General features: G+C 39.4%; 1 protein-coding gene and 2 pseudogenes across 1 annotated transcript in view; 1 reads left to right on the top strand and 2 right to left on the bottom strand.

Moving 5' to 3' along the window:
* Nucleotides 1-24,336, top strand: part of TPPP (tubulin polymerization promoting protein) — a 141,532-nt gene that overhangs the window by 95,610 nt on the left and 21,586 nt on the right. The gene's annotated exons all lie outside the window — the stretch shown is intronic.
* Nucleotides 2,728-3,484, bottom strand: LOC140498755 (60 kDa heat shock protein, mitochondrial pseudogene; annotated as a pseudogene).
* LOC140498754 (60 kDa heat shock protein, mitochondrial pseudogene) lies at nt 5,910-7,393 on the bottom strand (annotated as a pseudogene).

Here is a 24,336-nt window from a genome sequence, read left to right as displayed (position 1 = left end):
GGATTACCAGATTCTACTGGGCATTTGGTTGGGATCCAAAACGCAATGGAACAAGTCATTTTTGTTGTTGTTGTTCAGTTGTATCTGACTCTCCATGACCCCATTTGGGGTTTTCTTGGCAGAGATACTAGTGTGATTTGTCATTTTCTTCTCCAACTCATTTTACAGATGAGGAGATTGAAGCAAACAGGGTAGATGACTTGTCCAAGGTCACATAGTTAGTGTCTGAGACCAGACTGGAACTCAGAAAGGTTAGTCTTCCTGACTCTAGACTGGGCACACTATCCACTATGCCACCTAGCTGTCTGTGAGCAAATCATACTCAACTCAACTAACATTTATAATGGACCCATGGTGTCTGGAGTACATTAATGTTTATTATACATTCATGACATCATAGGCTCTGAGTGATTTGGATTTAACTCATGATGTCATTGGTCCTCTTCAAGAACAAAGAACAAACAACATTCTGAGACTCTGAGAAAAATAAATACACTGTACCTGAATTCATCAAGCTTACAGTTCTTGGAGAACACCAAAAACTTTAGTACATGATATTCCATGATAAGTTTATTAGCGCAGTATAAAATAAAGTTCTATGAGAAGGCTTTTGGGAGAAGTTGACATTTGAGTTAGATTTTAAAGGAGGAGTAGGAATTCATCAGACAAAGAGGGCTGTTGGACATTATAGGCATAGGGAACATTGTGATCAGAGGTATGAAAGCAGGAAAACTGAAAGGACATTTGCAAGATAGACAATAGTCCTGTTTAGCAAGTGCATAGATAAAGTAGAAGGAAGAAATAATGGTAAGATATAATTATGGAGAGTTAGGGTGTTACCAGACTGGGGCAGGTCTTGAATTCTAGCTTAAAGTGTTTTAACTTTGCTCAGGAGGCAATAGGGAGCTACTGAAGATTTGTATCTAGGTTGGTATCTAGGTTACTAGTTTGGGTATTAGACCATTCCCATATCCTTGCTGGCCGGGTAGTAAGAAAAGTCTTCCATGTGAGTAGACACTTGAGGGTGGGGAGGGAGTGTTGAGAGCTAACTGGAGATTGCATTTGTTTTATGAGCAATGCCATTCTGATATGTGTTTCCCACATCTGATGTTACTGCTGTGTTTATGAGGAAGTCTTTTGTTTGTATTTTCCCCTATAATCCATTCCTTTTTGTCCTTTCCATGAAATATTGCTGTGTTTCCAATAACCATTTCTAAGAAAGGAATTGAATCTCTTGCATTGGACCAGTGATGGTATGGAGGAATCCTTGAAAGTAAGGGATAATTTAAGAAATGGGTGTTGTTTATGTCAGAACTAATGCTGGTTGTGGAGCAATAGGATATTCAGGTCAGCAGTCCCAAAGTCACTGTGGCAAATGACTTCTTGCTGGCCTGAACTTTCAGAGAAAGGGCTGCTGAATTATCTGCATTTTGTGGATACTCCTCAGCCAGCCTCTGGAGGGTTAGGGGAAAGAGGAGAGAGGCTTCCTTTCCTCTCTGCTTAGAGATTTGTTTATTTAACATTAACAAAGTGTAAAGGACTCCTTTCCAAAATTTTGGCTCAAGGTCCAGACTTCAACTGAAACAGCGATTTTAGAGCATATGGGCTGAGAGGACGATGACTTTGTCAATGCCAACTGCTATCAGGGTGAGTGAATGTGGCCACTGGCTGTTTTCATGCATTGCAGTTTCAGGGTTAAGTAGGAAACCTATGGGTAATCAGTTGTTGGTGAACATAACCATTGTTTAATTAGCACCATATTTTATCAAACGGAAGTAACCTGCCACATGGCTTAATGACTAATAATACTAATTCACAATCACTAATGTTTACAGGCCACTTTCCTCACAAGAAGTCTGTAAAGTACAATGGTGTAGTAGGAAGAGGGCTGATCTTGACCTCATGGAACTTGGGTTCAAATTCTGGCTCTGCCACTTACTATTTTTGTGTTCTCAGGCAAGTCAATTAACCTCTCTCTGCCTCAGTTTCCTCATTTATAAAATGGAGGGAGGGGATAGGAATAGATGACACCTGAGATCTTTGCCAACTCTGGATCTATGATCATGGTGAAACTGATAATGCAGGTGTTAAGTACTGCTCCCATTTTACAGATCAGAAAATATTATGGGAGAGTGATGAGAATGAATGAAAGTAAGGGATAAGCCATAGAGTTTGGAGGCAAAGTCACAGTAATAATCCTCAAAGGCAGCAGCTGACGTTATCAGCAGGGCAATGATTTTATGATAAGAACTTCTTATTTCAAGTTAGTCTTTTTTAAACTTTGAACAATTGTATTACACAAAGGTCATCACATAATTGGGTATTTCTCTGCTTTGTACACAATTTTCATTAGTCTTTGCACAGATAGGCTGCTTCAAAACTTTCCTTCTAGTGATGGCAAACCCCAAACTTCTGATTTAACAGAATAATCGTTAAAATGCCTCAGCTGGTGTAAGTTCACAGCAGAACATTGATACATGGATCTTGCACCCAGTGTTAGGAATGTACAAATGTCTTTATTTATCAAATGCAAAATAAATTATCTCTAGGCATGGATTACAGCAGTAAACCTTTACATATTTTGTCAACTGAAACCAGTAATTGATGGTTATTGTGATTTTTTTAAACATGAGCCTTTTAGTCCTCTTTCCAACTGACTTCTCTAAAATTAGTAAAAAAAAAAAAAAAAAAAAACCCAAAACCAAAACAAAAAACCAGTGCCTTGAGTATTGCTTGCATCACAGTTCATGATGATATAGCATTTTTTTTTGGAAATTAGAACATGCAGTGTCCCATGTCTCGACCCATGCCACCCATCCCTCCTATGCCAGGTTCTTTCTCTTCTTTAGGAATTTCAGTAACAACAACTTCTCTTGTAGTTAACAGAGAAGCTCCACCAGCAGCATCCAACAAAGCAGTTCTTATGACATTAGTATTAGGTCAATTATTCCTTTTTCAACCCATATTCACAAAGTCTCCATGCATAGCATCATAACTGATCTCTCTGAGGAGCTTTGTAAAATTTTCTCATTTATCAGTGGTCACTTCAGGGATGTTCAGTTTCTTCTTAATTATTTCTGTTCCAATTTTTTTTTATCTTCATTAGCTGGATTAACAATTCTAAGTGCAAAATGCAACAAAGAACACACAGCCACCTCTCAGAACTATGCATTCTTCTATGGCAGCACATGCAGCATTTAGTGCATCAGTAATTCATCCTTTCTTTTCATTCATTTCTCCATCACTTGTTCCACTAACCTTTATTACAACTACTCCATCAGAAAGTTTGTCCAAACGTTCATTTAACTTTTCATTTTCCTAGGCACTAGCAGTAATCTCTAACGACATAATGATTTCTTGGATATCTTTTTTGATTTGGGATCTTTCACCCTTTCCTTTCAAAAGCATGGCATCATCTTTTGTCCCAATAACCTCTCCAATTTTTTTTATAATTAAATTTATTTATTTAACTTTTAACATTCATTTTTACAAAATTTTGGGTTACAAATTTTCTCCCCTTTTATCCCCTCCCCCCCCAAACACCAAGCATTCTAATTGCCCCTATGACCAATCTGCTCTCTCTTCTATCATCCCTCTCTGCCCTTGTCTCCATCTTCTCTTTTGTCCTGTAGGGCCAGATAGCTTTCTATACCCCTTTACCTGTATTTCTTATTTCCTAGTGGCAAGAACATTACTCGACAGTTGATCCTAACACTTTGAGTTCCAACTTCTTTACCTCCCTCCCTCTCCACCCCTTCCCTTTGGAAGGCAAGCCATTCAATATAGGCCAAATCTGTGTAGTTTTGCAAATGACTTCCATAATAGTTGTGTTGTATAAGACTAACTATATTTCCCTCCATCCTATCCTGTCCCCCATTACTTCTATTCTCTTTTGATCCTATCCCTCCTCATGAGTGTCAACCTCAAATTGCCCTCTCCTCCCCATGCCCTCCCTTCTATCATCCCCCCCACCCTGCTTATCCCCCACTTTCCTGTATTGTAAGATAGGTTTTCCTACCAAAATGAGTGTGCATTTTATTCTTCCCTTTAGTGGAATGTGATGAGAGTAGACTTCATGTTTTTTTCTCACCTCCCCTCTTTATCCCTCCACTAATGAGTCTTTTGCTTGCCTCTTTTATGAGAGATAATTTGCCCCATTCAATTTCTCCCTTTCTCCTCCCAATATATTTCTCTCTCACTGCTTGATTTCATTTTTTTTTAAGATATGATCCCATCCTCTTCAATTCACTCTGTGCACTCTGTCTCTATGTATGTGTGCGTGTGTGCATGTGTGTGTGTGTAATCCCACCCAGTACCCAGATACTGAAAAGTTTCAAGAGTTACAAATATTGTCTTTCCATGTAGGAATGTAAACAGTTCAACTTTAGTAAGTCCCTTATGACTTCTCTTTGCTGTTCACCTTTTCATGCTTCTCTTCATTCTTGTGTTTGAAAGTCAAATTTTCTTTTCAGCTCTGGTCTTTTCATCAAGAATGCTTGAAAATCCTCTATTTCACTGAAAGACCAATTTTTCCCCTGAAGTATTATACTCAGTTTTACTGGGTAGGTGATTCTTGGTTTTAGTCCTAGTTCCTTTGACTTCTGGAATGTCCTATTCCATGCCCTTCGATCCCTTAATGTAGAGGCTGCTAGATCTTGTGTTATCCTGATTGTACTTCCACAATACTTGAATTGTTTCTTTCTAGCTGCTTGCAATATTTTCTCCTTCACCTGGGAACTCTGGAATTTGGCCACAACGTTCCTAGGAGTTTCTCTTTTTGGATCTCTTTCAGGCGGTATTCTGTGGATTCCTTGAATATTTATTTTGCCCTCTGGTTCTAGAATCTCAGGGCAGTTTTCCTTGATAATTTCATGAAAGATGATGTCTAGGCTCTTCTTTTGATCATGGCTTTCAGGTAGTCCCATAATTTTTAAATTGTCTCTCCTGGATCTATTTTCCAGGTCAGTTGTTTTTCCAATGAGATATTTCACATTATCTTCCATTTTTCCATTCTTCTGGTTTTGTTCTGTGATTTCTTGCTTTCTCATAAAGTCCTTAGCCTCCATCTGTGCCATTCTAATTTTGAAAGAACTATTTCCTTCAGTGAGCTTTTGAATCTCCTTTTCCATTTGGCTAATTCTGCTTTTGAAAGCATTCTTCTCCTCATTGGCTTTTTGAACCTCTTTTGCCAATTGAGTTAGGCTAGTTTTCAAGGTGTTATTTTCTTCAACATTTTTTTGGGTCTCCTTTAGCAGGGTGCTGATTTGTTGTTCATACTTTGACTTCATGTCTCTCATTTCTCTTCCCAGCTTTTCCTCCACCTCTCTAACTTGATTTTCAAAATTCTTTTTGAGCTCTTTCATGGCCTGAGCCCATTGGGTGGGCTGGGACACAGAAGCCTTGACTTCTGTGTCTTTGCCTGATGGTAAGCATTGTTCTTCCTCATCAGAAAGGCAGGGAGGAAATGCCTGTTCACCTAGAAAGTAACCTTCTATAGTCTTATTTCTTTTCCCTTTTCTGGGCATTTTCCCAGCCAGTGACTTGACCTCTGAATATTCTCCTCACACCCACCTTGCCTCCTGATCCTCCCAGCCAGCGTTTGGGAGATTCAAATGCTGCTTCCAGCCTCAGGGCTTTTGGCGGGGGCAGGGCTGCTATTCAGTGTGAGATTAAGTTCAGGTGGTCAGGTCGGGGCAGGGCCTCCTCTCAGGCTCAGTTCCCTCAGGGAGTTTATGCACAGACCTTCAACAATGGATCCAGGCTCCTGCCTGCTTGGGGAGCCCTGGTCCGTTGCCGCCCCTCAGCCTTTGCCTCAGGAGGGGGCCCGAGCCACGGGGGCACCCCACTCCCCCCTCGACCCACCAAAGAGACTCTCTCACCGACCCCCATCACCTGTGGGTGGAGGGACTTGTGCGGCCGCTGGAGATCCCGTCCCTGAAGCCCGCCCGGATCCGCTCCCGTCGGCGCCACGGCCGTGGCAGGTCTGGGCTGGGCCCCGCGTCTGCAGCGCGAGGGACCCTCTGCGAGAGGTTTGCAGGTCCCTCTGTGGGTGGAGGGACCCACGTGGCTGTTGGAGATCCCATCCCTGAAGCCCACTCGGATCTTTTCCTCTTGGTGCCGTGGCCGCGGCAGGGCTGTACTCAGATCCTAGTCCCGGCGCCCAGTCCGCGGCGCAAAGGACCTTTTGCGAGAGGTTTGCAGGTCTCTCCAGAACAGAAATCTCCCTCGCTCCAATGTTCTGTGGCCTCTGGGTGCAGAATTTGTTGTGAGTTACTTCTTTGTAGATGTTCTATGGGTTGTGAGTTCGGAGCTATGTGTATGTGCGTCTTTCTACTCCGCCATCTTGGCTCCCACCTCTCCAATTTTTACAAAGTCACGAGCTTGAATATATTCAAGATTTAGAGTCAATCCCCCTCTCCAAAAACTGCACTACCAGTAGCAATGGCCATATCCTTAAGTGGTTCTTCCTCTTATCATCAAAACCTGGAGCTTCAGCCCAACTTTTAGCCTGTTCAAAAACAATGTACTTACTATTTCTCAGCAATGTTTCTTCAGCAATTATGACTAAAGGCTTACAGAGGACATTTGCAATTTCAAGTGCAGGTACAAAAGATTGGACACCAGAGATGATCTTTTCACTTAAGTGAATATAGGTATCCTGAAATTCACATTTCTCACCTTTAGCTGTATGAATAAAATACTGAAAGATAGAACTTCTGTGAAACTTCAGACCTTCAATAATTTCTAATTCATCATTCAATGTTTTTCCACCTTTTACTGTGATGACATCCTTTCTTCCAAACTTTTCCATTGCATCAGACATTATGTTGCCAATTTATTGGTTCCATTTGTAGAAACTGTAGCACCTGAGCAGCTTCCTCAGGGGTTGTGACAGGAGTAATGATGACATCAACAGTCAGCATGACACCTCTTCTGATCTCATTGAATTCGTCCCTTTGATAATCTCTTCAAAGCCTTCCTTAGCAATGGACCATAGAAGGACCATGACAATGGTAGTGCCAACCCCAGACTCCCACTTGTGTTATTGGCAACATCCCAAACTAGCCTGGCACCAGTGTTTTTATATTTGTCCTTCAGGTCAATTGCTTTTGCAATGCAGTCACACTGTCTCTTGTTACCTTGGGACTTCCTCAGTTCTGTTAAATGATGACACTTCTCCCCTTTGGCCCCATAGTAACAGTAACAGCATCAGCTAAAAGACCTACACCTTGAAGCATTGCGGCTCAGGCACCTGCTCCAAATATGACATCTTTATCATAAGAATATGTCAAGGGGTGGGCAGTGACCTAGACACAGGTCTTATCTGATGAAGGAAGGTGGACAGCAGGAACACTTCTGACTCCACCCTTGCTCTACCCTTCCAAAGCTGGGGTTACACCTCCATGGTGGCTGCTACCTTCTCTTGCAGCCAGGTTCCGGCCTTTCCACAGACTGAAGCAGCATTAAACTGGGCTTTTTAATCTCACATTTGGCAATGGGCAGTGGGGGTGGGGAGCAGTGTTTCATGGATTTTTGCTCTGATGATTAGTAAATTCACATCCTCTTGAGTAAAAAGAAGAAAGGATCTCTGAAGGTAGAGGCTGCATAGAAATATGCCAGTGAATCCAAATCAAAGGTGAATAAATTTAGAGTTGAAATGAACCTTAAAGTTCACTAGGTCTAATCCCTAACACCACCCATTCTACAAATAGGGAAATTGCAACTCCAAGAAGGAAAGGGGTTTGCCCAAGGTCACGCATATAGTAAGAGGCAAAACCAGAATTTGGGAGTCTTCCAGTCTTAAAGTGCTAGTTCTTTGGATTTTTATTTATCCAGATAATCACATCTTTTCCCAAAAAAACTGAAGGAGAGATTGTGTTATATAGGCCATATTCATAATATAACTATACTGAATGCAAGATTATTATAATTCCCTAACTTGCTATTAATAAAAGTAGAAATGATTATGTTAAAATGGTTTATTGTATATCTACTTAAGTAATAGAAGTCCATTATGATACAGCTGATTAATTATTCCCGAGTCAGGGTTTAATGAGCACATACAGCAAAATCCTGATAAATGTTACTTTTCTTCTGAACCCTAGCATTATAAAAAGGAATGTGTTCTATAATTTGCAGGAATTAGAAGTTAAATCAGCTCAACATTCTAATTTTATGGAACAGGAAATACTAATTAGGCAGAATGTTCCAGAATCTTAGAGTTATAAGGGTGGTCCCAGCCTATACTGGAAGAAGACTCCCTTTAGACCATACCCTACAAGGGGCCATCTAGTCCTTTTCTTGAAGATCTCTAGTAAGGGAGAGCCCATTAACTCCTGAGGTCATGCCATTTTTTGATTGCTGTAATGATTAAGACACTTTCCTTTATATTAAACCTAAATTCTCATCTTCACAGTTTCTGTGTCTTGCTATTTGCTCTGTCCTCTGGAGCCAAAATCCCTTTTCCATGTTTCATCCACTTAATGTCTGAAAACTATTACATTCTCCCTGAGTCTACTTTGACCTAAACACTTCCACTCTGTCCAATGATTTTTGTATGGTATGACCTGGGTATCTTCCCCCTTTCTCCACCCTAGTTGCCCTCCTCTGGACACTGTCCCTTTCAGATCTCCCTTCTAAAATGTGGTTCCTAGAACTGAACAGGGTATTCTAGGTGTAGTCTGAGCAGAGCAGAGTGGAGTGGTCTCTATGACTTTGGATGTTCTGCTTCTCTCACCTAAGATTGCATCAATTGTCTTGGCATCTATATCACACCGTTGACTCATATCAAGGTTGTGGTCCATTAAAGCCTTGAGATCTTTTTTTAACCTGCTATCTAGGCATGCCTTTACTATCTTGTACTTATAAAATTGACTTTTGAAACCAAAAAGACCTTAAATGTATTCAATGTCTTTTAATTAGATTTGGCTTAACGTTCTAGCCTGTCAAGATCTTTTATATGTATGTATGCATATAGGTGTGTGTATATGTATATAAGTGTATATTATATATATACATACATATATATATTTTGCTTTTATATCATCTTCCTTCCAAAAAGCCCTCCTTCCTCTCCTACTCAGTTAACCTCCCTTGTACCAAAACAAACAAACAAAAAAAACCCAAATAAATAAGAGAAAGAGAAAACAAAATAATTGAATAAAATCACCAGAATATCAACAAAGTTTGACAGTATATACAATACTCAGCAACCACAGTCTCCCACATCTCCAGCAAAGGCAAAGAAGTACATTTTCTTAAGTCTTCTCCAGGGCCATGCTTCTTACACAGTGTTTAGTTACTTTCTCTTGTTCCTGCTCATTCCATTGTAGACGCTGGTTTTTGTGGTTTTGCATACTACATTCTATATCAGTTCATAAAGTCTCCTTATGCTTCTCTGAATTTTTCATATTCATTGTTTCTTGTAGTACAGTAATCTTCCATTACATTTAGATACCACAATTTGTTTATAATGGGCTTATAATTTGTTTTTGTTCTTTGCTACCACAAAAAGTGTTGCTAGGGACGTTTTAGAATATATGAGACTTCCCTGTCTTTGACCTCCTTGGGTTGTATCCCAGCAAGGGGATCACTGGGTTAAAATATATAGACATTTTATTTAAAGCCTAATTCTAAATCGCTTTCCAGAATGGGTGGACCAAATCACAATTCCATGTTTTGTTGTGCTTTTCTTACTCTAACCTCTCCAAGAATGACTAATACCATCTTTTGTCATCTTTGGCAATTTACTAGGCATATGGTGAAAACTCAGAATTATATTTCTCTATTAATGATTTGGAGCAATCTTTTAAAGATCTTTTAAAATTCTAATTCTTACTCAGTGCTTTAACAGTCCCTCTCAAGACTAGTTAGCTGCTTACATTGTGTACTTTCAGTGATGCCAGGAAAGACATACATCTCATGACTTTATCCTTGCCCTGTCTCCTCCAAACCTCCTCTACTGGCTCACTGATCCCTGACACAATCTCTAATAATTTAAAAAGAAACTTAGGAAGAGGTGTTTGTTCAGTCAGGATGGCTCACCTATTAAAGATGCCATTTCTGTTGGCCCTGATTTATAGATTTATCATAGCCACTCCCTAGATATGTATGTTCAGTATCCAAAACCCCAACCATGGAATTAAATCAAATCTCACATTTAAATGAAATATTATGCACATTAAAATCTGAATATTTTTCTAGCTCCAGTCCCCACTGAAGGTGAGATAAGAGCAGCTGAACAATATCTGAAAAGGTATAGAGATGGACATAAGCAAGTTATTATGCTCATGGGACCATAAAGAGACTGAGCTGATTAGAGACTATCTTAAGAAGTAGTTAGGAAATAAATTTGAATCAGTATGCTGTGGTTAGACTGGGAATGGGGAGAGGGTGCAATCTTCAGAGTTTAGATTCGGTATTCAAGGGATTCATTGATTCAAAAATCTCTGTCCTCAGTTTTGTCCTGAGCTCCAGCCCCTTACCTTCTTTTGACTACAGAAATGAAATCTATAGCAATGGAAAAGTCCTCTAAAGAAGAAAAGGGAAAGCAAAGAGCATAATATCAGGGACCGACCCTTGGGGAATGTTCATAGTCATAGGGTGGGAAGAAGAAAAAGAGACAGCAAAGGAAACAGATAATAAAGTCTACTCTAGATCAGATAATCCAATTTCTTCATTTTATTATATATGAGACAAATATTATATATGAGCCCAAGTAAGTTAGGACTTTGTAACAAAGCTCAAGTAATCAGTAGAAAATCTGGAATTAGAACCCCAATCTTCCAGTTCCAATGCCTTCCCATTATACTTCACTGAAGTTTCAGAGGAAGGTCAGAAGGAAGGAAAAAAAGAGGATGGACACGTTTATTAAATGCCTACTATGTGCCAAGCACCATGCTAAGCATTTTAAAATCACTATGTCATTTAATCAGAACAGTGTAGAGCAGTGGTGTCAAATTCACATAAAATGGAGCTACATAAGTCATACATAAAGATCCTTGAAGCTGTGTATTTAGCTTTAAAATATGCTAATTATGTTTTATTGAATTTTGTTAATTATTTTGCAGTTATATTTTAATCTAGTTGGGGTAGCACTCTTAAGAGTGTGAACTTTGGCAGTATGTCACAAGTAAAATTCAACAAAGGTAGACTGAGGCACCATTTTCTCTGAATGAGATAACATTATATTAACAGGAACACTACCTGCCAGTTGAATGGGTCAATGGCTTGCCTCAGTTCAGTCAAAGACAAAGAATTGAAGATGCAACTGCTTTTTTATAAGGATAGAACAAAAAATAGATCAGAATAGGTAAAGAAATTGTACCATTGGTTATAGGACTAGCAGCGTCATGGGAATGAGAGTAGCATGATTGGTTACATTAAGGAAAGCGGGTATACGTACACACATACACACACACACAAACACACACATATATACACAAACACAAGACCAGGTGACACAGAGTATGGGGCTTAAAGTCAGGAAGACTCATCTTTATGAGTTCAAATCTGGCCTCAGGCATTTATTAGCTGTGTAACGCTGGGCAAGTCACTTAACCCTCTTTGCCTCAGTTTTCTCATCTGTAAAATGAGCTGGAGAAGGAAATGGTAAACCACACCAGTATCTTTGTCAAGAAAACCCCAAATGGGGTCATACAGAGTCAGACACGACTGAACAACAAGTGAAAGACAACCAGTTTTACAGTCAGAAGATCTCATAGACTCTGACATTGACAACCCAGGTGACCTTGGGAACATCATTCAAATTCTCTGAACCTTAATTTCCTCATTTATAAAATGAGTGGGTTGAACTAGATGACCTCTAAGGTCTCTTGTAGCCCGAAGCCTGTGATTCTATAATCCTTATCTTTACCTTACTCCTTTCCTCATTTCTTCTCTTTTTTAAATACATATGTATCTTTTAGTTTACTAACTTGCAAATATCCAGAGAGTTGCTGGCAAGCATTCATGGAACAACTTTATACAAAGAACTTTAAGGAACTACTCAGGAAATAGAAGAAATGATTCCTTTCTCTCAAGTTTGCAGTCTATGTGAGGGAAGCAAAACATACACAAGCAACAACTTGGGGAAAATTCAATTCAGCATAAGTGCCTCCTGTGTGCCAGGAATTGTGCTAGTCAGTGGAGACAAGAAGACATGAATGTGGAAGAGTTGTTACCTTCAAGAATCTTATATGCTAATGGAACACTTGCTCTTGTGGAGTAACCCAATGCAAAATAGTACATAAAGAGATGAGTCAGTCGAGCTTCTGAAAGTGGTGAGTAAGGCTTTCTGGATGCGTGGTGAAGATGGACATGAAAGGTGAAGATGGACATGAATGAACAGAGAGGAAAGGGACAGGTTCATAGAACTAAAAAGACATTCCAGGTAAAGGAATGGAAACAGATTCTAAATGCATAGTGTACCACAGAGTAGGGACCATAGGCAGGGTGGCTTGAAGGTAGGTGAGTAAAAAGATGTAGTAGAGAGTTAAAAAAAGAGGGGGTAGAAAAATAAAGGAATGGCAGTTGATGACGTGCTTTAAATCCACTGCCTGGCACATAATAGGTGTTTCATATTTTGTTTCTAATTTAATTGAATACCAGGCTGAGGAGTTGAGCTTTTACATGTCAGAGCCACTATAGATTTTTAAGCATAACTTACCACTTGAGCTTCCTTTCGCCTCTAAGCTTTTCCTATGAACCTTATAATTATGACAGTTAGTAAACATTTATTAAGCATCTACTGTGTGCCAGGCAGTATGAGTACATAAGTTCCTAGAGGACAAGGTCTAAATCATTTTTCATTTTTGTATCTTCAACTTGAATACAGAGCCTTGCTTATAGAGAGTGAGTGATAAATATTTGTTGGGTTGAATTTGGGAAGTGAGAGATTTTTTAAAAATTATTGTGAATTTTTTTTCCCCTTTGAATAGAAGATGGTTGGGTTTTTATTTCCATCTTCTTTATCTTAAATTTACCATTAGAAGTTCCCTCTCCACCTCTACCTAACACACGAAGGAGGGAGGGAAGGAAGGAAGGAAGGAAGGAAGGAAGGAAGGAAGGAAGGAAGGAAGGAAGGAAGGAAGGAAGGAATTTCATTATTCAGGTTTGTTAAATTTCAAGTAGTTTTGGTTTGGGGGCATTTTTTTCCACAAACTACTGAAAAAAGTTACTTATAATGAATATATTCACACATGCCCATATAGATACAGGAGGCATACACCCATAATCATAGCATTATGTGTGTGTACCCATCCACAATAAACAAGGGCACATATCTCTCCAAATAAAATCCATGTTTCATTTCCCAGGCCCCTATCTATGCCTGGTGGCTCCAGGAATGAGGCTGCTGGTGCACTGGAGTATTGATAATAATTGCCTTATTGTTTTATAATGCTTAAGTGTCTTTCTTTGTCTTATGTTTTCTATTACAAAACCAATGCCAGCTGCAACAAAAAAATACCTTGGAATAATATGTCCTTGGTACATCATAATGAATAGTTCCAACTCTGAATTTGGCTTGTTTATCATTCAGTGGTGGTTCTATAAATATGCTTCCCTTGCCCCATATCCCCAGGACTTCCAATACAATATAAAATCACAAAATTTCCTTCATTTTCCCCCAAAATTATTCAAATAATTGACTTCTGATCATATACTGTGGTTTAACCATGACAGATTTTTGAATCAATCATCTTCATTTATTAAACAGTAATTACTATTATATATGAGCCAGTGGCAAAATCAACAGAAACCAAATTTAACATGCTTGCCAAGTTAGTATCACTTACAGGAAAATCCTCCTTTAATTGAGGCTCTAGGATTTGTATGATTGTGAACAATAAACGGGTATATTTGCAAAGCATTTGAAAGATATTACTTAAAGTTTCCTTTCAAGTTTTAAGAGTTGAAGTTTTCAAGTTTCAAAGTTTGAGGATCTTTGGTAGAGAAGAAGGAAGGAAGGAAGGGTCCTAGGCAAGGGCTACAACCTCAGTGTACTACCTTCTTGGTAGGAAACTACCTGGAGAGCAGGGGTTTCTAACACAAGTGCCAGTTGATCTTTCGATGTGGCTGGAACCAACAGTGGGAAAGTTAGTATTCAGCTGCAGGGATCCGTTTCTATTTGAGTTTGATACCATTGGTGTAGGACATACATTGGAACAAATCTGCGTTACCCAACCAAAGGAAGGCAAAAGGGAGAGATAAAGAAGGCATGGGGACGAGGCAACTGACATGAACTGAAGATTGACTACCGACTGATTTTTTTTTTTTTTACTGACTAATTGTTACCAGTCCTTTCATCCCTACCCCAACTCTGACTTGATAAGCAGGAGCTAGCTATTCCTTTAATTAATTTAATGTTGGCAAGAATGTAGCATCTGCTATTTAAGAAGTTATCTTTTGTCAATATTAAGGATGTTTCAAAGAAGGAGAAAGGAGAAAGAAAATAATGATGTGAAAACAGTTTTCATGATGATCTTCTCTAAAACTGAAGGCTGAAAAATACAAAAGTAAATTTTAGGCTAAAAGGAAGTAAAAAATGCCAATCAGTATTGTAGGATAAAAATTATATTAGATTCTTTTGTTCTTATAAAGGCAGTCACAGTAGAACATGGAATTCTCTTTTCACAGATCTAGATGCAAATGAAGATGATCAGTGTGAGTACTATATTTTATGATACATGTTTACCTTCTGATGTGCTCAGGGTACTTTAGCAAATATGTATTACAAGGAAATTTGGCATTTTTATCAAATAGTCCCTCAAATTAGAAAATAAGGCACTGAGAGAGTTTTTAAGCATTCTTAATTGTAGAGGACTCATAGATGTAAAACTGAAAGGATCCCTAAAAAGTTATCAGGTTCACCCTCTTCATTTTACAGAAGAGAAAACAGAAATCTAGAGAGGTTTAAATGATTTGCCCAAGATCCCAGTGAGGCAGTGGCCAAGGAAGGCTGGAAGAAGTCCAGGACCTCTGAATTTACACACAGAAATCTTTCTGCTGCACCATTCTGCTAGCCAAATATGTCCCTCTCATACCCCCCCCCCCAATAAAATAGAAAGGACACCTCAGTATTGTGTGGGTCTTTGCCAGGAATAAGCTCACAGTACTGACCTCCAAAGATCATAGCTCTTTATCAGAAGCAAGCATTAGGTGGAAGAAATAGGTAATCTGGAGTAGGGGTGAGAAGGAAAGGCTAGGCAGATGAAAGACCAGAGTGATTTTGCCTACAGTCTTTATTGACATATATATATACACCAGTAGTTACTTTTGACAGCACAGGGTCTAGTCCATGAAGGAGAAATGCCACTTTTAAGAATATTCAGTGGTGCTATTCATTTTGTAAGTCATTCAGTTAACATGTGCTAAGGAATCCCAATGTACTCGGCTATATCCTTAGTACTGTGACTCTTGTCCATTGCTTAACATGCTGTTTTAAGTTCAATTCAATTCAATAAACATGTTTGTAGCACCTACTGTTTGAAAGGCAGGTAGCTGTCACAGTGGAGAGAGCATTGGGAGTTGGAATCAGGAAGACCTGAGATCCAGTCTGCCTTTAGACATTTATTAGCTGTGTGACTCTGGGCAAGTCATTCAACCTCTTTCATTTTCAGTTTCCTCATCTATAAAATGGGGATAATAACAGGCTCTAGTTCCCAGGATTGTCATGAAGATGAAATAGAAATTATATCTAAAGGGCTTTGCAAAATCTTCAGTTAGCTATTATGAATTATTATAATTACTATGTTCCAGGCTCTATGTTATGTCCTAGGTACATAAAAACAAAAGTGCCCTCGAGGATCTCACAGTATATCTACTGGAGAGAATTTTATATACTTATATATAATATATATCATATACACATATATAATATGTGTGTATGTAATATATACATGTACATTTGTGTGCATATATTATATGTGTGTATATGTACACATATACATTCCCATGTATGCTGATAAGTAAACATAAAATACATCAAAAACACAAATTAATTTTGGGATAAGAGTAAGTAGTAGAAACTAGAAGGAACCAGGAAAGGCCCCTCCTTCTGTAGGGGATGGATGGCATTTGAGCTGATACTAGGAGGTGGCTAGGGAACTCTGAATGGTAGAAGCACGAAGGGAAAGCATGCTGGATATCAAGAAGAGTCAGCCTATGCAATGGCCTAGGGAAAGACTGAATGTTGTATAATGCTGGCAAAATGTCAAGTGAGGGGAATGACGCAAAATACAGAGTATTCCAAAAGCCAAACAATTGGGTAAGAGGTGAGGAGGGTCTGAATCAGGTTGGCTGCTTGAGTAGAGACAAGGGGATATGAGTTGAGTATGAAGGTGGCACTCACAATCCTTTACAACTGATTGACTAAGAGGGCGAGGGAAAAGTCCTGACACCAGGAAGAAGTGTGCTGATAAATGTTTAATAATTGGCTCTCTGGAGGAAAAAAAAAAAGTAGACATGACATACTTATTAATGCTTTCTCCATCACTTTCTTGAATGTAGATGATGAAAAAAAATCAACTAAGCTCTGATTTATTGCTAATTTCCAAAGTGCAACTGCTCATCCTGAAATTTTAACAATCAGCTCCTGGGGTCTGAGCTGACCCCAGGGTGATGGCATCCTCAACAGAAATAGGGAACTTAGGAGAAGGGGGGGCTTGGTGGGGAAGGAGATAGGAATGGGCAATCATGAGCTCTGTTTGGATATAAGATGTCTGTAGGACATGCAGTTGGACATATCCTATAGGCAACTGATAGCAAGACTCAGATTCAGGTGAAAGTGAGGCTGTATTTATAGAACTGAAAATCATGTACATATGGATGATCATTGAAACCTTAGGAGCAAATTAGGCCACTGAGAGAGAAAAAGAACTGGGACAGAGTGCTGGGTACGTCTATGTCAAAAGAGCAGAAAATGAATAGTGATGCAGTATATGAGATTGAGAGGGAGTGGTCAGATGAGCAGGAGAAGAGCAGTCTCAGGAAAACCAAGGGAGTAGAAAGTATCCTAACGGGAGGAAATAATCAGAAGGGTCAAATAAGACAGTATAGGGCACTTGCATTCTCAGAAGTTTCCTACTTATGGAGTTAGGTATGATATGGAGCCCAAGGCAAGAAATCTATGTGACCACTACCCTGAAGCCTGACTCCTGAGGTAGAATGTGGCAAGTGGTTCTTATAGACAGGAACTACTTTCAAAATCATCACATCTCCTGTGAAATGTGGTTTCAAAAGTACCAAAGCTTGAAGGTGCCAGCACCCAACAACAATAATTATAATTATTATGGAGGAACTTGTGACTAGAATATGGGGAGAGACGCAAAAGTTTCAAATAAAGTTTTCTCTTTTGATGACAGCTGAACATTCATTTTCTATGGGGTAGCAAGAGGGGTTTCTAGGGTGGAGGAGTATGTACAGATGGGTGTTTAACAAAGGTTTGGCACTAGTTTTGTGATCTTTTGTTTTTGTTTACGTTTAGCAGTCCACTCATTCAACAAACATATTTTTAGCACCTCCCTAAATGCCCTCCACCAGGAACTAAGAAAGAGACACAAAGACAAATAACACAAAATCTCTCTCCTCAAGGTGTTTATAATCAAGTAGCTACAAAAATTATGTCACAGACTGGAACAGACCTGGAATAATAACTAACATTTCTTATAGTACTTAAAGCTTTAAAAAGTACTTGCCTCAAAGAACTGGACAATTGAGGGGATGCCCATCAATTGGGGAATGGCTAAAGGAGTTGTGTATAAAGTTGTATATAAATGTAATAGAGTACTATTTTATAGTAATAAATGATGAACAGGCGGATTTCTGAAAAACCTGGAAAGACTTACCTGAACTGATACAAAGTGAAGTGAGCAAGACTAGGAGAATATGGCTCATAGTATCAGAAACAATGTGCAATATAATGATTCAAAACAAGTCCAAAAAAATCATAATGGAAAATGCTATCCACATCCAGAGAAAGAAATACCAGAGTCTGAGTACAGAGGGAAGCATAGTATTTTCACTTTACTTGGGTGTGGGTGTTTTTTCCTTTGGTTCTGTTTCTTCTTTCACAACGTGACTAATATGGATATGTTGTACATGATTGCAGATATATAACCTATATCAACTTGCTTAACATCTTAGGGATGAGTGAGGGGAGGGAGGAAGAAAATTTGGAACTCAAAATTTTAAATTTAAAAATACATGTCAAAGAAGAAAACAAAGGACAAACACTACCACCAAGAAAACAAACAAACAGTATTTCTCCCATGACAACCACCTGAAACAGGTAACGTCTGTCTTTCATTTTACAGATTCAGAAACTGAGTCAAAGAGAGTTGCCCAAGATTAGGTAATGAGTGTATAGCAGAGCAAGGACTGAAGCCTCAAGCCATTGAGTGCTCCTAATCCATTATCCTTCCCACTGTATCCAACTATCTTCCCAACTATAATATATGTTAGTTTTCTATAAATTTTACCTATTCACTCTTATCCCAACTCAGTGAAAAATGCCAAATATTTGGCACATGTCACATAAGGACACTCCTATTGCGCATCTTCCCCTTTTCGTTGTATTTATATTTTGTGGGGGTTGATGAGAGTATGTGTTATAAAACACTTAGCCAAAGCATAACAATGAAATGTTCTGTATTTGTTAAAATTCCTCAAAAAATGTTTAAACTTCATTATATCTTAAAACAGGAGCCTGACTCCCTTTATCATTTACTTCAGACAAATTAAGCTAGCCCTTCCTAAAAGACACTATTACATGGTGCAAAAACGGCTTGATTTGGAGTCAGATCTCAGTTCAAATATTAGCTCTGATAATTATGATCATGTGACCTTGGGCAAGTCCCTTGATCTCTCTCAGCTTAGTCTCTACCGGCCCTGAAGTCAGGAAGACCTGAGTTCAAATCTGTTCTTAAACACTTACTAGCCACGTGACTCTAATCAAGTCACTTAATCCCAATTGCCTCAAAAAAAACCAGTCACACGAGGGGAATTGCAATATGCTGCTTCCTTGAACTTTACCTGTATAAAATAGGGATTGTAATACTATGCCATCTACTTCACAGGATTATTATGAGATAGGGTTTTTGGGTTTTTTTTTTAAATTAATTTGTTTTCAGTTTTCTACAATCACTTCCATAAGTCTTAGATTTTCTCTCCCTCTCTCCCCCTTTGTTCCCCAGAATGGCATGCAATCTTATATGGGTTCTACACATACATTCTTATTAACACAGGGTTTTTTAATTGCAGAATTATTTATTAAGTGAATTAAGACAAGGACAGAGTTGATATCATTGCTGCTTTAAGATAGGGTTTTGTTAGCCTACTAACCTTGAAGAGTTAAATAAAGTGTTATTGTTATAATTGGTACAACCTTATTGGGAGCATAAAGTTCCTGCCTTTAAATAGCTTCTACTCTAGATGTGTTGTGTTTCCAAAGACCTGAGTCAAGACCATGAACATATGCAGTGATTAGAGAATATAAGAAAATACTTAATCAAGTCATGCGGTGTTTTCAGGCTTTCAGGAAGAAATACATAGTCTTTGAAGAAAAGACAATATCTGACTGGGGGCAGGGAACAATTTAGTTCCATCCCTAAGTGCCATCTCTAAAACGGTAAGCAATTTGATATAGATTATATATGTGCATTCTAGCAACCTGAGGACCTTTGTCCTGGGGGATGGCCTCTCAGACCCATTTTAAGAATATCCCTGACTACTTGAGTCCCCTAGATCATACCAGAGACCAAGGATTCAATCTATGTGACCACTTAATCCTGGAAAAGGTTAATTAATATCCCACCTGCCTATCTTGGGCAGTGGAGATAAGCCAAGTTCTCACCATCTGTTCCTCCTACCTCAGACCTGTGCTGTGGGTTGTGTACCACATAGGGCATTTAGCACCTGTACAAGTCAACTCTAGCTGAGGAGATCAATGGGTTAGACCAGACAGCCTGTGAAATCGGATTCTCTAAGTTTGTCAGCCAATCAGGAAAATGGTCCTTTAGATGCAGGCCTTCTCTGCTGCCCAGGCCAGTGGCAGCCAGAAGAGAGAGACCTGGGGTTTCTGGGACAAAAAGTCATTTTAGCTGTGCTTAGGTGTGTAGATGTCCTAAGTCTTGTTGGTATGACTCCCAGTGGGGAAGGTCAGCCATCTCTTCACAGAGCAGCTGCGAGACCAAAGGCCCAAAGACTGGCTATAGAACAGGCTGACCAGAGGATGTTTCTTTAATTCTTTTGAGACATCCTGCACACACGGTGGGGTCTCACAACCACAGACATTAATCATTATGATAATAATAGCTAGCATTTATAAAGCACCTTAAGATTTGTACAGAATCTCACATATATCATCTTCACAACCACCCTGGGAGGTAAGTACCCTTACTATTGTCATTTTGCAGGTGAGGAAACTAGCAGAGATTCAGTGACTTACTCAGAGTCACACCTGTAGCAAGTGTCTGAGACAGGATTTGAGCTCTGATTGTTCTATCTCCAGATCCAACACTCCCTCCCCTAGACCCTAAGTGCCACATGACTTTTGTAAAAAGTCAGTGGAGAGCCCATGTAAATAGTGACATAGAAAAAGAAGTGAGCATCATTAGACATATGTCCTGGTGACCAACAAATACTCAAACTTAGGTAGGATTTATTGCATGTATGCCTGCTGGCTGCACCCACGCTGCCACATAGGAGCCTCCTTGGGCAGCAGGAGCCCTGCGGAGTCTCAACTATGACTTCATTCTCATTATATTTCTTTCATTGTTATTTCTTGGCCCAAATGGGTAGGAAGTAGGTGCTAAGCTCACCCAATTTACCAGCCCCTCGAGATCCGGTATTGTCTGGGGCATGTTTAGACCTCTTGGGGCAATTACCCTTGTGAGCAGGTCCCTGGAGGATTAAGAAGGCCCAGACCCGATCTGACCTAAATCTACAAGTTTCCAGATGAACTGAACTGACCTTGGGAATGTAGCTGGCCTGTGACACCTCAGCTCTGGCTGTTGGTTTATGAAAGCTTTAGCCCTTTTTTCTTTCAGGTGTTTAGGTTCCAAATAAGGAATTGAAATTTCCTCCTTTTGCTAGATCTGTTGGGGGCAAGGGTTGGCTATTTGATAGTCAAGGCTAGGGAATGAGAAGCAGGAGTGTTATGGAACAAATGGTTGAGAATCAGGGGTATTCTCTATGACTAGCATCTGTTTGCCTTAAAACTGTTACCTTCAGAATCTGAAATTGCAGTGGTTACACATATGATAGGATTATACTTTGACTTCCCAGCAATATCCCATTCAAAATTGCCATATGTGGAGATATATGCAGGTGACCATGTACATGCGCTTTTGGAAGTACTTGCTGGTAAAGGTGCTGGATACCTTACAAAACTCAACAAAACATTTCTCAGAGACAGTAGAGGATTTCCTTTTCTGTCACCATGAGAGCCACTTATCTTCAACAATATTCTCTTAATTGTTTTGCCCAGTTTGCCACTTTCACAGCTTTGAATAATAAATGCTTCTTTGAGCTTGAACGGTTCTTTCTTGTGAGAGTCTATTGCAAAATTAAGTGATTAGAAGAGCTTATGACTGCTGAGTGATGTCCTGTGCTTTAAAATCTTTTCTATAGAAGCTTTATAGCTGGGCTTAGAAGATAACAGAAGACAGTCAGGCTGGGGGAAGCCAGGACTAGGAACTCAGGTAGGTATGTAGGTTGGGGAGAAGCTGGAGGAAGCCAGGTTTGAATCCAGGTTCTCTCTCATAAAAAAACATAAGGGGAGGAGGTGGCAAGAAAGGAACAATGAGCCCACAGAGATGAGTCTAGAGAGCAGATGGTTATACCAATAACTAGCAGTGGCCAAGGGAGATATTCACTATGATGAAATTCTGGTTTTGCATAAACAACTTTGGAAATCACGAAAGCATCAAATACGAAACTCAAAAGGTTCTAAACCTCTTGGGAAATGAAAAGGAATAGGCCCCCCCTTTGGTACCCCAAGCCAAGGTCAGGGGCAAAGAATCCAGAAATTAGAAAATAAGAATAGGATCCCAGGAACTAGGAGGTTATGGCATAATAAAATGGCACTCTTTTCTTCATATTACCATGAGAAATGGTCAGCACATGTCAGAAACAGTTGTCTCCATAGAGGTTTGATGTAAAAATACACGCTCAAAACTATACTAACTTTATGACTGTTTCCCTTTCTAAAATCATAACTTATAGGGACTATTACAAAGCACAGGAACATAGTACTGGGAACCAAGAGACATTGCGTTCTAGCCCAGCTTTGTCGACTGAGTGACTGTGGGCACCTCAGCTCACTTCTCTGGGACTTAGTTTCCACATCTGTAAAATGAGGAAGTTGGTCTAAGAAGATGCTTCCTCCTCTTGCCCCAAGAAATACTTGGAGAGGATGGAAGTCAGGACATATCACCCACTAATAGGTGACTGACTTTCCTGTCCAATCTCTTTGCTTTGTTCTGAGGTTTTAGCAAAACGTTAGAACCATGTTTTTAGCTAGTTCTTAGGACAGACATTTATAAATCATGGTGAAACGTTGTCTTTACCATTGTAACAGAATTTGCTGCTGCCAGGAAAACCATTCTTTTTTCCATACCTTAGGCAACAACCATGATTTCTTTAATGCATACATTCTTTCAGGGTCTTCTCTTTGTTGTTTACATGGACTGGGTTGTTTGGATTTTGACTTGGCGCTGATGAACTTCAGTTATTAAAAGTTCAATTAGATTTCCGTGTGGTTTCCAGCTCCAGCTTATTCCTGCCAGTTCCCGATTTTCTTGTCCTTGCAGTCACCCATCATCTGCACCTGAATAAACAGCTGTCACTGAAGAGAGAGCACTGTGGGTCGGGTTGGAGTTTTTTATTTTTTTGCTTCTTTGGTCAAAGTGCTTCTCTAAGTTGGCACAGCAAATCACAGCTTAGGCTACAAACACCAGCTAACAAAGTAGTAAGTTGCCCAGCAACAAAGACTCTAAATACTCCCTTTGAAATTTAGATTGGGTGCAGTACGCTCTTCTGTGGCCAAAAGAGAACTGGTCCACATTTTCAGTTTTTTTACACATTCACCAAAGCAAATTCACACATAAGTACTAAGAGTCATCAAAGGGTTCTATGATCCCTGCCATAATAAATTCTGTGACCTTCAGTTTCTTTCCCTTTAAAATGATCTCAAAGGTCACTTCCAATTCTGACATTACAAGATTTGGAACCTGGATTGTCACAACCCAAAAGATATTCTAGGGCAAACTGAAGCTACCTAATGTTCCCATGTGAGTTTTTTAAATCCAAAATTATTTGGATTTAGTAAAGAGAAGAAAAAAATACGTAATCTTTAAAATAAAGGCTAAAATTTACATTCAGTTTTAAAAAATAAACATAATAAAAGTAATTTGATCATTATTGCACCTGTCCTGAAGTTTTATGATAAAGTTCTGCAATTAGTTATTAATCAGAATCTGAAGTTAGAGTGGTTTCAGGTATAATGGAATTATGCTTTGTTTTCTAATAATATCACCTGTAATTGCTGTGTGCGTGCGCGTGTGTGTGTGTTTGTATTTGGAACTGTTTGCTGGTGGTGGTACCAGACGCTTTATAAAGTCCTATGAAACATGTCTCAGAAAGAAAAATCTAGGAATTGCATTTTCAGTCATACAAAAATAAAAAGGGGAGGAGGGCAGAGAGGGATTCCTTTCTAAAAGTCATGCCAAAAAGATGTCCCCACTTCCCTGAGCCTCAGTCTGATCATAGGAAAAAAGACACAGGATGCTTATTTGTAATCTATTATTATCATGAATTCAGATATGCCATGACAGGCACCAGAATAGTGACCCCTCAGAACCTGCTAGTTCTCAATCAAACCACTGTTCCTGGGAGCTAAGAGGGAGTATTTGAAGACTATCCCCTGATGGTTCCCAGGTCAGCAGTGCTGCACCTTCAGCAGGGCCAGCTCTTTGCATCTTCCCTTTATATTCCCAGACAACTCTCTAACTACTGCTAGTTCCTACTGTTGCTAAAATTGGGTGGTCCTGGTTCCTCATTTCCCACTGATGACTTCTGTCAGTGACCATAAATGGCCTTCTTCCAAGGTCATTGCTTATAAGAACAGATACAGTTGTGAAGGGGTGAGGGGGACACAAGATTTTTTGTGTGTGTTATTAGAGTCCACCTCTTAGTTAATCAAAATATTCAGTCTTGTGAATAAGTTGGGTGCCAAGCCATTAGTCTACAGCAGAACAGCAGCTGCCCTAATGGATTTTAGCTGACCAAGATTTTAGATAGTGTTAAAAGCCCCAGGGGGATGTGGGAAGATTTTCC

Source organism: Notamacropus eugenii, chromosome 4 (genome assembly GCF_028372415.1).
Source record: "Notamacropus eugenii isolate mMacEug1 chromosome 4, mMacEug1.pri_v2, whole genome shotgun sequence".
Taxonomy (NCBI): Eukaryota; Metazoa; Chordata; class Mammalia; order Diprotodontia; family Macropodidae; genus Notamacropus; species Notamacropus eugenii.
Note: the sequence above shows the minus strand (reverse complement) of the source record. Positions and strands in the feature narration are given on the sequence as shown.